Here is a 13,864-nt window from a genome sequence, read left to right on the forward strand (position 1 = left end):
AATATTAGTAGAATTTAAGTAATATTATATTCGGATCAAATTTATTAGTCTATAAAGATCGTCCTCTCGACTCGCAATGATGTACGCATTTGATTGAAGCAATGTACAGACCCGACCACGCTTCTCAAATAAACTTCTGAATATTTACTTTGCAGTTGATAATAAATGAGGGGCGTTCGTGGGTTGATTTTTTCTTGTTGCCGTCGGTTTATCAAATATAGTGGTTTAAGGAACATTAATCACAAGAGGACACAGAGGAGGACGTCGCCATGACAACATGACGATAGGATACACAGACTTTGATTCACATAAATAACAAAATCTTAACGATGTCTTCCTCGAGAGTTTGTGACAAATTTGAGTCTTCCGTTAATGCTAATATTGCGTAAGAAAATCAGAAATTTTAATGCAATGTTTATGGTTAGGCAAGGGAATTCCCGATTTGTTTAATGTAACTTAATGTAGACACGATTTCGTGGCAGATTTTATCCAAGTGTTATATTGTGCTGTTTTATGTGATTACAGCTATGTGCCTTCAAAGAAAGGTACTTGTGAACCAGTCAATCTTATTTGCGTAGTCAATGTACTACTAATTCGGCAATAACGAAGGAGATTTGTAGTACGCCAAAGTGCGCATCTTTCTCAAAAAGAGATGTACTCTTTTGTCAACTTGCTGAAGTCTGGTTTATGAAACAATACGTATGTAAGTAGAATAGAGTGGATGTATCACTGTTCCTGAAGAAAGTGAGTTAATGGTGAAAACAACATCGTCTTGGAATGTGTCATCTGTGCTAGGAATGTGTACGCAATGGATAATGTAATCACATTAAACAACACAGCACAACATCTGAATAAAATCTGCCCCGTTTATATTTAGTTATAATAAAGAAAGGATTACACATGCATGCATTGGTCTTCATGTGATATAAATTCGGATAATGTTTCAGAAAAAAAAAGATCAGCAACAAAAATTGGGCTTTTGGGTATTTATTATTATCTAAATATTGTCATAACTTGTTGTGCATGTAAGAAGTAAGATCCTAAAATGCTAAAGCAGTGATCATGGTGATTGCCATCCTGTATGTTTTGAATGTTAAAATATTGCCCAATCAGTCTATCCTTTTTCATAAAATAATTTGTTGTGAATTATATATCAGTTTGTTTGTGGTTTACATTTTTGTGAACTTAAAAGAGGTGATTTTGGCCTTTGGTATTTCTTACCCGAAACACAAGCATTATTCTAACAATGGGCATGATGGGGGTGGTATCGCACGATTTATTTACACCTAGATTGGCTCTATTTTAAAGAACGCTTTAAAGGATTTAACCAACGCACTTTTAAGATAGCAATACATTCTAAGAAAATATGAGCGCTTTTCTTTTGCTCAAACAAACTTATTTTAGGTCAAAAACGATGGGACAATCAACAATCACCGTAACGTACTGTTATGCGCGAGCAAATTTCAGTTGTATATACATTATTCATAGGGCTTGTGTCCCAACGGGTGTATTTGACAGAAAACCGATGAAGCCAAGCTCGGGCAAAATTGAGGTTTGGCCAATGTCATATTTATCATTCAAAAATGAAAGAAATATGGATTTATGGGGAAAACCTCGCAGATCAGATTTGCAATCGATTTATATTTTGTGGATCAACTCTACTTGCGTTGGGTACTTATTGCAATAGAAATGCGTTACAATGTTTTGAGTAAATTACTGGTATACCTGTAGCTTAGTGTGTATTATATTATCTTCACTCAAGTTCTGGGAAATGTTTTCGACCATAACCAGTGTCAGGTGATTCAAATCCTCAAATCGGACATTCCATGAGCATTGGGCTATTCCATTTAAAATGCACACTACCCCTGTGGATGATTTAGCTAAAGTCTTCCACAGAGGGAGTATGAGTTTAAAATAGAATAGACAATTGGGTATCTTCCATTTGAAATACTCACTCCAGTTGTGGAGGATATAGGTAAAGCCATACTACAGGGGGAGTATGTGTTTCAAAATGATAAACCCTGACAATTACATTATTTGAAAAACATACTCCCCCTGTGGAAGATATTTCCACAATCTTCTACAGGGGGGTAGTGTGGATTTCAACTGCAATAGCCCATCCAAGGTTGAATGCTCAATCTCGTTGCAATGTAATTATATCGAAACGGATTGTCGAAATGGGAAACGAGTTTCCCGCGTAAACTGAGAACACATTAATGTTGTTTTTGCAATGTGTGTTTTGCTTAAGAAAAACGCTAAATGGGTAAAACCTGTTTTTCTGTTCTTTTAACAAAAGTATGGGAAAATCAAATTCCTTACTTGAAAACAACTATTAGACTAAGTGGTTAAAACATCATGCTTTTCTTTTTAAAATACGAGAGCACGTCCATTATCAAGCAATTTAAAAACGGTATAGATCAAAATTTAAAATAGCGCGCGTTAAGAGGTTTGGGGAATGTTAAAAAACATGTAAAACGGTATTCAAATTGCGCGTATAAGAGGTTGTGAGAATGTTTAAAAACACGTACATTTTGATATACGCAAATTATGTTTTCGTTTGTTTGTGGAATTGACTAAAAGCACGTATAAACTCTATACACTTGTCTGCTTGTGTTTGATGGTTTTCAATAGTTGATGGCGATGTCAGGAAACAATCTACACGTCACATTTGATACCGGGAACTGTCAGATTGTGTGAAATGCACCGGAAACTAAAGTCGCTAAACTGTGTTAGCAAACACTATTGTCAATGTATACCAGATGAGAGCAGCCCCAAAACTGTTGCACTTATAGTATTCCCCATTTTATTGTATATATAAAAGAGTAACATGAATTTTGCACTTTGTGAGTAAAATGTGTAGTTTTAACATGTTTATGTTATGATATGATAAGAAACTCAGCTAAAAAGCTTGCAAAGTACTTTGGGAATCGAAATGCTACCACGGTAATATCACAATCTTGTTAATTCTAATTCAAAAGTGAAAACAAGTTTTTGATACGTGGGTAATCAGCTCGATTTATTACTCGTTTACTAAAATTAGTTGATTTAAAGAATAAATTCAATACATTAGACATTAGTAAATTAACATTAAAAACATGCATCAACAGACGCAGACAAAAGCAATGCGTTTTACATTCACATTGCTAAATTCTCTAAGAGGCTATTACAAATTGTTGACTGCATTGAAAGCTTTGCTTAAATGAAATAATTTATGTGATGAATTGATGGTCTATTTTAGCATATGAGATGTAAAACGAGAGAGAGATTTTATGCCCAGTACTGGTCACTTTGCCAAGAGCGCGGAAAAACCATGGTGCGCCGAGAAATCTATAGCTAGAGGTTAATGTGTGTTGTTACGAATATTTTTGATGTTTACTTTTAACTCTGATGGACCATCTTAATTCAAATGTATGCTAACATTTCTCAATATTAATCCGGCAACTTGGAGCCATTTTTTCAAAACCTACATAATGATTCAAGGTGATTTATTAAAATTTAGTTAAAAGATTTTGTGTTGTAAGAAAAAGCGAAATCTGGATACATTTAGACGTATATGAGTCACATTGGGCTGTCCCGTTTGAAGTCCACACTCCCTCTGTGGCAGATTTTAGAAATATATTCTACAGGGGAGTATGAATATCAAATGGAATGAAACATACATAATGCAGCTATATCTTAATTTCATACGCCCTCTGAGAAAGATTCATCATGAATCTTCCACAGAGGGATATAGAGTTGCATGTGCTAATTCCATTTGAAATTCATACTCCCCCTGTGGAAATTATTTTCAAAAACACAGGGGGAATGTGGACTTCAACTGGAATAGCCTTACGATGAATGCGTGGGTGACCTAGATATTTGGTAAAGTTTGGCATTATTATGCCAAGAGTTAAAATCACGCTACGGAATGCAATAACGTGTGATGAGCACGAAATGGGTGTAATTCGAGGATGCGCTCAGATTAGAATCTGTTTTCCCCTGACCATGTACAGAGATGCCCTCGCATGATAACGTTAAACAACACTACGGAGAGTATAGAGAACTTTTATTATTACTCAGGATGAAAATGACCAAGAAATGATCCACAACATGCTCATATATCAAGGCACAGTTCTTTAACCCCAATACATTTTGCACATTCTTTGAATGACCTTTGAAAATTTGGGTATAAAAACTCATACTCTGAAACTTGAGGTCAAATTTTGCACTATGATTGTTTAATTGAGGTTATTGAACTATGCCATTGGGGTGAGGCCATTGTGGGTCATATAGTGACAGTAGTCTCCCAATGTCCATTTTTCACTAATATTGAACAACAGTTATTAAAATTACCTCCCAGTAGGTTTCAACCAGCATTTCTCAAGTATATTTAAAATCGTTCAACATTGTAAGATTATTAATATTTTCCCTATTATTTGATTTTTTTGTCCAATATTTTTTTTGTTTGCTCAGGTCACGAGGCTAATATTTGTCAAATAAATTGACATAATTTGAATGTAGTAAGCATGCAGGTAAGTACAAATGTAAACTATTCTACATCTAAATGAATATATATTATATCTCGTAAAAAGAAAATATTCTTGGAATAAAAGTCAAGATATTAATATCTACCGTTTGAATTGATTTTTTAAGCGGCAAGTTCTGGAAATACTTAGTTGAGTTGAAAATTCAAATTCGTTCTCACCTGATGATTTATAAAAAATAATTGAAAAATCTGTTCCATAAATTGATTTTTAGCAGCAATTTAAGTCATATTATGCTAAAAATCAGATCAGTTAATCAATACTGCTGTATCGAGATTTATTGATTATTCTTATCCGCATTATTGCCTGAAGGCGCGGCGGAACACCATGTGCGTTTAGTGTTAATGGTGATATATAGTATCCAAGTTGAATTTCAATCCAGCACCATTCTACCATAAAATAAACCTAGAATATAGAGTAGCGGGCTGTTCCAGTTGAAATTCATACACCCCCTATGGAAGACATAACCTTAATCTTCCACACAAGGGGTATAGATTTCAAATGGAGTAACCCATTTAGGTAATCATATTTGACATTCACACTCCCTGTGTGGAAGATTTAGGTCATGTCTTCCACAGGGGATGTGTGGATGTCATGGAATAGCACAATTATGCAGGAAATAACCAGGAATTGAAAAAAATAAGATTCTTGTGTTGAAATTATTTCTAGTAAAAAAAATTCCACCTGTTCTGCATTAGCTTTTGTTTAGTATTCCTGAAAGATAAGCTACACAGCATCACGTATTTCAAATCGTTATGAAACAAAATTTCATTCTATAGCGTCAAAACAATTCAAGAACAGCATTCGGGTAAGGAAGAGTTTAGGAAATATAAAGAAAAACAGGTATAGATGATTTTCACCTTCAAATCAATTAAAAAGGGTACCTAATTTGTATCTTTTATAAATTTGTTAATACGATTTAAATAAAGAATGAATGTATATTTCGGACATGAAAAATAAACAATCGGATAAAAAGCATCGTGCAAAAGGCTGCCGTAAATCAATTTCATAAGGCATTTTTATTTTTCAAACTGTTTTTTATTTTTTGTGATCAGTAGGTCACGGGATACTCCTTTTTCGAAAATGACTTATTATATTCCAAGAATATACAAACTAATGACCATGCAGTCTTGGTCATGTATAACTTATTTATTGAAGTTTATTTCCAAAACCAAACAAGTCCAAGTGTTGTGCTGCCTTGTATGTGTTTTTATGACATAATATCATAGACCAGACTGGTTTTGGAAATCACTTTTTTAATTTAAACGCATAAAGCAGCTACCGCAAATATGGCTGTTTAATAAACTGCCATGAAGACACGATTGTGCCCCAGATTTGTTGGTTTTGCGAGATGTTTTCAGTCCTGTAATGTTGACCTTCCTACACCACTGTCATTCGAATTAGATCTAATCATTGTTTGCTGATTACTTTTACTCGGTAAGTTAAATATTGTAAGCTATGGTTTGTCAACTTAAACATGTCATTTTACTGTGTAATTAATGGACTGACAATTTAATTTATTTTTGGTTGTGAAAATATAACTTAAGTTTAACCCTTGGGAGTACGTGAAATAATTTGGGACGCTTAGTGTTCGATGATGATGTTGAGAGTAAAAAGTAATGAAATCGTGAAATACGACCGGTTGCGAGGATATATACATATACATATTATCCAGTTCCACCTGTTTTTGAATGAATTTGCATAATTGTACGCATAAGCGGCAGGTGGATTAACGTCACGTAGTATATTTGAATGATGTTGAAATTCGCATATAATGCTGCACGTGAAACTGACTTTATTAACGATGATATGATTTATTCATTGTAGTATAATAGCCTTGTCTCCCTTACATACAAGTAATCCACGATATTCGTGAATTTTACTCTTATTATTATATTAAGAGTTGTATAGTGTACATTAGTCAATTGTTAAAACACCATAGCTGTCAACTGACAACCTGGTGGCTGTTCTCAGCCATAATTTATTCTAATTTTATATCACCGGGTGTTGATTTGTAATGCCGTTGAACAGGTTGTAGATGTGGTTGCGTGTCATGTGGATGTAAACCGACAATTGTCACTATTCAATAACAGCTATGTTGTCTTCTTTGCCCTTTAAATTATATTGTTGATATAACTAAAAATAGCTTCTGTGTAAAAAACAAATTGACAGCTAGTTTTCTTTGCTTTGCGTTTTTTTTTTTTTTTGTTTCTATCTATTGAAGATAGCTGTAATAATATAAACGACAATCAGTTTTTCCTTTTCACGTCAGATTTAGAGATGGCCTTATTTTTTTTTTATAAGTACTGTTTTAGTTTTAGATTCAGTTTTAATTGTGCGTTGATTTGTGTTTGTTTGCTTGTTTATATGTTTGTCTTTTGGTTTGTTGGTTTTGGTGATCTTTAAATCTACGTAGTGCAACAGCTTGGGGGAGGGATGACTCAATGGTGAGTTTCAAGATAATGTATTTGAGGATCATTTTGATAATTTATTTTCACTTCAAAAAAATGACATGTGTATACACATTACTAATCGATCAATATTCATAATTGAAAGCATTTAAGAATGATTTCCGAACAAATATGTTTTCCTTTTAACAACTATATTTAGATCTGTTCTAGTAAATGCGTAATGCATTGACATTTGATCTCGAAATTACATCAACTATCATGCAATCAATTCAAGCTAAATATCTTAGAGGGGTAAATACACGCGGTATTAGTATTGGGAGTAAGAGTTCGCAGTTCTAGAAAGTGAATGCGTATAGGCACAACGCTATCTCACATTCCAAGCTATTCCACCTGACTTGGCACAATCTTTACCCCGCAAGGTTTAAAATCGCTTGGTTAAATAGCCGCTAAACATTCACGGCTTATCTGGTGTATATTTAGAGTTTATTATCTTACACGTGTAATCATATCACTCATACAATTTTGCACTACGCTGGTTTAACTTTCATAAAAACATGAAGACACCTCTGCTGGAAATTAATATGATTACAATTTTGTGTCTGTATCGTCTCGATAATGTTCCTGTATTTGATGGTGCTTGATGGATTACGGGACGGAATCTTGACATGGATTAAATCATTAAGTAATTTTCTTTTTTTCTTTTTAAGGCATCTTCATGTTGCATTTTAGTGTTAACGTAATTTAATTTTAAAAATGCTTCTTTGCGATGAAGGTACATTTCTTGCCGAACAAAATAATTCAAAATTTTTGCAGAATTTTACATTACATTTCTTGAAAACAAGTTTGAGCAACTTGAATATATTAATGCCTCGAATTTGTTATTTTGCTACGAATTTGTTTTCCAGTTTATCAAGAAGCATAATAATGTTTTCACTTCTTCCAAGATTGCTCCGAATCCGTTTCAGTTTGGACTTATCAATACACAGGTCGTTTATTATGTTTACAGCGTTTTAAAGCGTGCACTTGTAAGGAAGTATATAGAGGAAGGAAGGAAGGAAGTCGGTCCCTTACGGGGTTATCTTTTTATTTGAAATAAACGTTAATATTTTCATCCCTTTAATTTTAAACCAGTGCACTTATTTCAGGTTAAAATGTCGACAGGACGAAAGTATAGTTGATGCACTTTCGATGTGCAATTTGGCAGCCATTTTGTTTAATGCCATGTGCAGGTGCCACGATAGAAATAGACCCTACATGTTAATTACTCAACTGAGCTTCTCTGTGTAATGGTATGAGTGACCCAATATCAGACCAGACAGAGGATTTGCGGGTGTTCATGTTAAACAGCATGACTATATTGTAGTGTATTGTGACTGTTTACTCAGTGTTTACTCAGTGCTTAGCTCGCAGGGAGCTTTCAGTGCTTTTGAAACTAATTAACTTAATTTGACCCCCTTAACGTAAACAAAACAAAATTCGACGTTTTATTGAAGTGCGCACGACCCTGTTCTTCGCATCGCAAAAGTCACTTTTCCGAAATTATGTAAACCTTAAAAGTTTTTAGCATCATCAATTCGCCAGTTTCAGTAATTTATTTGTTGCTGGCAGTTTAGGGCTTAGTGGTGTCATGGTATTAATCTGTGGAGTGAAGGGCAAGGTGGTTTTAGCGCTTAGTGTATACCCAGAGATGGAACCGAGACTGTGGGACAGTCTACTATAACCGTGTATCTATATTAGTTTGGTAAAATTACACTTTTTCAATTCTTGAGTGATTCTTCAAATATCTTTTTTTCTCTTTTTTTTTTTTTTTTTATTCCTGTGCTTGGAACTGGTGGAGGGAGAAAAAACATACACAAAGAACCACCAGTTCCCAACGATCATGAACAATTACATTTATATAAATTTACAATCACATTAATTTTTATACTTTTAATATTATAATCCATACTTATTAAAGCAACAGGTACAGAGAGAGACAAAAGAGACAAGATTCTTCAAATATCTTAATGCAAAAGTGTCTTTTCAAATTCCTTTCAAGAAACTTTAATTTTGAACAAAAGGTGCAATTATCGTTATCATTAAATAACAAATACCAAAATGTCGTTTGTGTAAAGTATCTTAAACACTCGCCATCTACTTTTTATGGACGAAAACAATGTTTAACAATCGTTCAAATGACTTTTAAAAAGCGTTTTCGAAGAAGTTAAACTTTAATGACAACTTTAATTCCAAGTTTCATCAGAATATATCTAACAATCCAAAGAAATATGCAAATATTTTGCAGCGACATACAGTTATTTTAAACCACGCGTTTTATAAATGTCATGCTTCAATTTTAATGTCTGTGGCCCCTTGGCTTAAGTTTTTCCCCTTAATAAAACGACACGTAAGTAAGAAGACGGACAGCATACTGCATGCAACAAGCACATAAGGCAACGCCAAGGCCGGTCTATTTTGCTTCGATTTGTGACGTCATCAGATGACGTTGAAAACGCTGTTCTGGAGGCCCGGGTACCTTATTATTGGCGACATCTCACGATTTTATGCCTGGAAAGCGAGGCCCAGGAACTGAACATTTTCTAGCTTCGTGCTTCACCAAGCTAATTCAAGCTCTACGATTTTTTTTTTTCAGGGAAGAGACTGCGCATCGGGTTATTTTTTCCATTTTATGCGCGGGTGAAGATTTAAGATAGATTGCTGTAACTCAAAGCGTATGCTGAGGGCATATACGGCATATTAGCTGGCTCTTAGACGTCTTTAAACACCCAATTATCTCCAGTTTGGCCACCAAATCATTTTCTTCTATAATATGTTATCACTTTTCACACCGGGAATATATTTTGTCCTTTAGCCGTTTGACCCCTTGATACAACAGGCGTTGTTTTTTCAACAGCATGTCTATGTGTATGCATGCACATACACACCCACTACTTGCACATTGTTTTAAGCAGATATATCAGAGTCGGATTTTCATCGATAACATGTTGAATGCGAGACTGAAGCGTCGTTGTCAGATAGTACTGTTCATGTGTGTCCATCACTTGCAAGCGTAAGCAGGAATCTTGAATACTATTATCAGCCCCCGCTAGTAAAAAATAAGGTGTTGTCTATTGCTGTCAACGCGTAGAGTGGCAAAACCCTCGTTGTCGCTGCTGCGATTTCATATAGAATGCCGTTTTTTTAAATCTTTAAGCATAAGGTCATTTCTTATGGATTGTAATGCAATGCTTTTCGTAGCGCTTAATTTATAAAGCTTTTGTAATATAACAGATTTGACGTTTTTGTGCTCTTACATCATTTTGAAATGCTGATTTCAATATGGTAAATGGTCGGCGTATTACTAAGCGAACAGTTGTATTTCAGATACGAAATACGTATTTTTTTGTATCTCAAATAATAAGTAATCAGAAGAATTATTGACGAAGGTCAATAGGTTCAATTGCGGCCAGATATCGGGATGAGATGTGTTTTCAACTTAAATGAAGACAAATTAAAAGATGAACACTTTTAAAAGTTGCATAGAAAGTAAATATATTCTTCTTGCGACGACGGTGCAAATTAAATGTCAACCAACATGCCTGTTCGTACAAATACTTGCAAATGACCAATATTAAATTTGATGAAAATCGTGAAATTAAAAGTTGAGTCACTTTTTCGATGTCAAAACATTAACTTTTCAAGTAAAAAACATCGGAAAGTATTGAAGATTCTTAAAATGGTGGTTTCGTTTAGTTCATTGTGTGTTTTATTTTAAAAAAGATCAATACTCACGCCTTGGTCTTATGGTCGCGACCAATTACGGGTCTTCCAGCACCCTTCATGTTGCTTTGGTTATGTCACAAAGAGAAGAAGAAACAATATCCAAGGAGGAGAATCTTTCGACAGATTTTTGGCACACACTATTTCACCGCCAATGGACAACCGAGTAAGTACATATCCCTCCGTACGGAAGAAGTGGGAGAAGAGTGTTTGAGGTGGACACAATGAAGGTGGTTGACGATGGACAATATAAAGTTCCGAATATGAGAGGGTTCTCCATCTAAACACACAATGTAGGGTTTTATATGCTCCGTATCAATCCATTTAGTTGGATGGTTGTTAGCTACTTGTACATGGGTTAACGGTATTAGAATATCGCTAGCTCGCCTGGTACAGCGAAGCTTGCTTGCTTCTGGCCGTCGCCTCGTACCGCGGTAAATGAAGCGCTTGCGCAAAACTCTCTCCGATATATTGCATGCGCCCTCATAAAAAATGCAGCATCTGTACAAGTGATATTTGCAGCATGACAAGAGACATTTAAAAAATGATAAATCTATGACTTTTTCGATCAAATGTGTACACATTTTGACGATATTGACAAGACACGTGTTGTATTATCATAACAAGCAACTTAACAACAACAGTATTGTGTTCTTTAGTGAATATAACCGCAAAACCTTTAACTTGTAGCAAAAAATGAATTTTGCTTAAGTAGTGTCGAAATACTCAACAATGCAGATATTTCCCTGTCGCCCCGTACCACATTATGAAGCATTTACCTAAGTGAGGTACGCTGAAAGAAGGTTTTGTCTTTATGTCGCTTGCTTTGCTGCCATTTTTACTTTCTTGTACGCGTAAAGGTCATAACTTGGCTAACACGTTAATTTATGACGAATGTTACGTTTTAGGGGTTTTAGTCAAAAAGTTGAATGTATCATAATAATTATACGGCGGCTATAAACTATCCCGTGTTAAAAGTTTTAAACAATACATATATGATAATGTATTTTCGCAACGGAAAAACAGAAAGGTTTTGTAGCAAAACTTAGAAAATGTTACAAATCTCTATAAGTCTACATATCTCATTGGTTCAATAGACATACAAAACAAGGATAAAATCCACAAATGAACAAGCAAAACGGAAATATCAGATACGCTTGTAAAGGTTATCATTCTCCAGGTATAATTAAATAAATAAAATTGAACTCTTAAAACTATTCAACTGGACTCAACAATTTTGAGAGACTACGGTATCGCACCTTATCCTAGGCGCATCTGCAGGCCGTCTGTTGATCTGGCGGCAATTGTTTATTGACCCATGACACGATGGTGTTGCCGGATGTCGTTGATTTATAAGAGGTTTGACTCAAAATCAACGACATCTGGCAACATCATCTTGACATAGGTCAATGACCAATTGCCGCCAGATCAACTGACGACCTGAAGATGCACCTAGGATAATGGTGCGATGCTGTATAACCTCTATACAATGGAGTTGCAAGAACTGGTAAAACTGCATTAGTCATACAAACACCAGAGTATTTTACAATGGCGTACTTGCAGTAACTGGTGAAACTGCAATATTCGGAATAATTATGGGTTACCCTGCGTATCACACTTATATAAACCCTAAACCTAACCCTAATCTTAAATATAAATCCTATCCCTAACCCTGAAACACAGGCTGCGCAGTTTTTCCAGTTCCTATCGTATAATACTTTGATGTTTTGTTTTATGAACAATGCAACGTAGTTACTGCAACGCCATTGTATAATAAATTGAAGTTTGTATGAATAATGCAGTTTTACCAGTTGTTACAATAATGTATAATGCATTGTTTGTAAGAATAATGCAGTTGTACAAGTTACTGTAACGCCGTTGTATTATACTTATAATATTAATAATACTGTATAATAAGTGTTTGTATGGATTGAATAATTCATTTTTTACCAGTTTCTGCAAGGCTACTGTATGATACTGCGATGTTTGTATTAATGCAGTGTTATCGGTTCTTGCAACGCCATCATATAATGCTCTGATGTTTGAATGTATAATAAAGTTGTACAAGTTACTGCAACACCATTGTATAATGCTCGGATGTTTGTGTGAATAATGCAGTTTTATCCGTTACTGCAACACCATCGAATATAATATATACTACTCGGATGTTTGTATGAATAATGCAGTTTTATCCGTTATTGCAACGCCATCGTATAATACTTGGATGTTTGAATGAATAATGCAGTTTTATCCGTTACTGCAACACCACCGTATAATACTCGGATGTTTGTGAATAATGCAGTTTTATCCGTTACTGCAACGCCATCATATAATACTCGGATGTTTGTATGAATAATGCAGTTTTATCCGATACTGCAACACCATCGTATAATACTCGGATGTTTGAATGAATAATGCAGTTTATCCGATACTGCAACACCATCGTATAATACTCTGATGTTTGTATGAATAATGCAGTTTTATCCGTTACTGCAACACCATCGTATAATACTCGGATGTTTGAATGAACAATGCAGTTTTATCCGTTACTGCAACACCATCGTATAATATTCGGATGTTTGAATGAATAATGCAGTTTTATCCGTTACTGCAACAACATCGTATAACACGTGGATGTTTTTGTTTTATCGTTATGCAGAATAATGTATAATACTCAGAATAATTTTATCCGTTACTGCAACACCATCGTATAATACTCGGATGTTTGTATGAATAATGCAGTTTTATCAGTTCTTACAACACCAGTGTAAGATACTCTGATGTTTATACGGACAATGCATTAATCATGCAAACATCAAGAGTATTATACGATGGCGTTGCAGTGACTAGTATACCTACATTGTGCATACAAACTTCATGCAAGGTGTTGCAGTATCTGGGAAACCTGCATTATTCTTACACAAACACCATGGCGTTTTGGTAACAGTAAAACAACATTATTCATACAAACGTCAAAGTATGATACAATGACGTACTTGCAGTAACTGCTAAAATTGCACTATTCTTGCAAATATCCGAGTATTACGATGGAGTATATTATACTTGCAGTAACTGTCGTAACAGCATTATTCTAACAAACTGAATACTAGTATTATACAATGGTGTTGCAGTAAATCGTAAAACTGCATTACTTATACAAACATCAGAATA

At 34.7% G+C, this 13,864-nt stretch overlaps 1 protein-coding gene across 27 annotated transcripts in view; it reads right to left on the bottom strand.

Moving 5' to 3' along the window:
- The window catches only part of LOC140136902 (voltage-dependent calcium channel type A subunit alpha-1-like), a 471,089-nt gene that overhangs the window by 298,922 nt on the left and 158,303 nt on the right, over positions 1-13,864 (bottom strand). For 3 of the 27 annotated variants that reach the window (XM_072158551.1, XM_072158550.1, XM_072158549.1), the window contains exon 1: positions 10,706-11,112. The exons of the other annotated variants lie outside the window; for them this stretch is intronic. The gene's annotated coding sequence lies outside the window, so the exon portion shown is untranslated. Of the gene's footprint in view, positions 1-10,705; positions 11,113-13,864 lie in introns of those variants that run through there. 27 annotated transcript variants of the gene reach the window in all.

Source organism: Amphiura filiformis, chromosome 17, assembly GCF_039555335.1.
Source record: "Amphiura filiformis chromosome 17, Afil_fr2py, whole genome shotgun sequence".
NCBI classification, from domain to species: Eukaryota; Metazoa; Echinodermata; class Ophiuroidea; order Amphilepidida; family Amphiuridae; genus Amphiura; species Amphiura filiformis.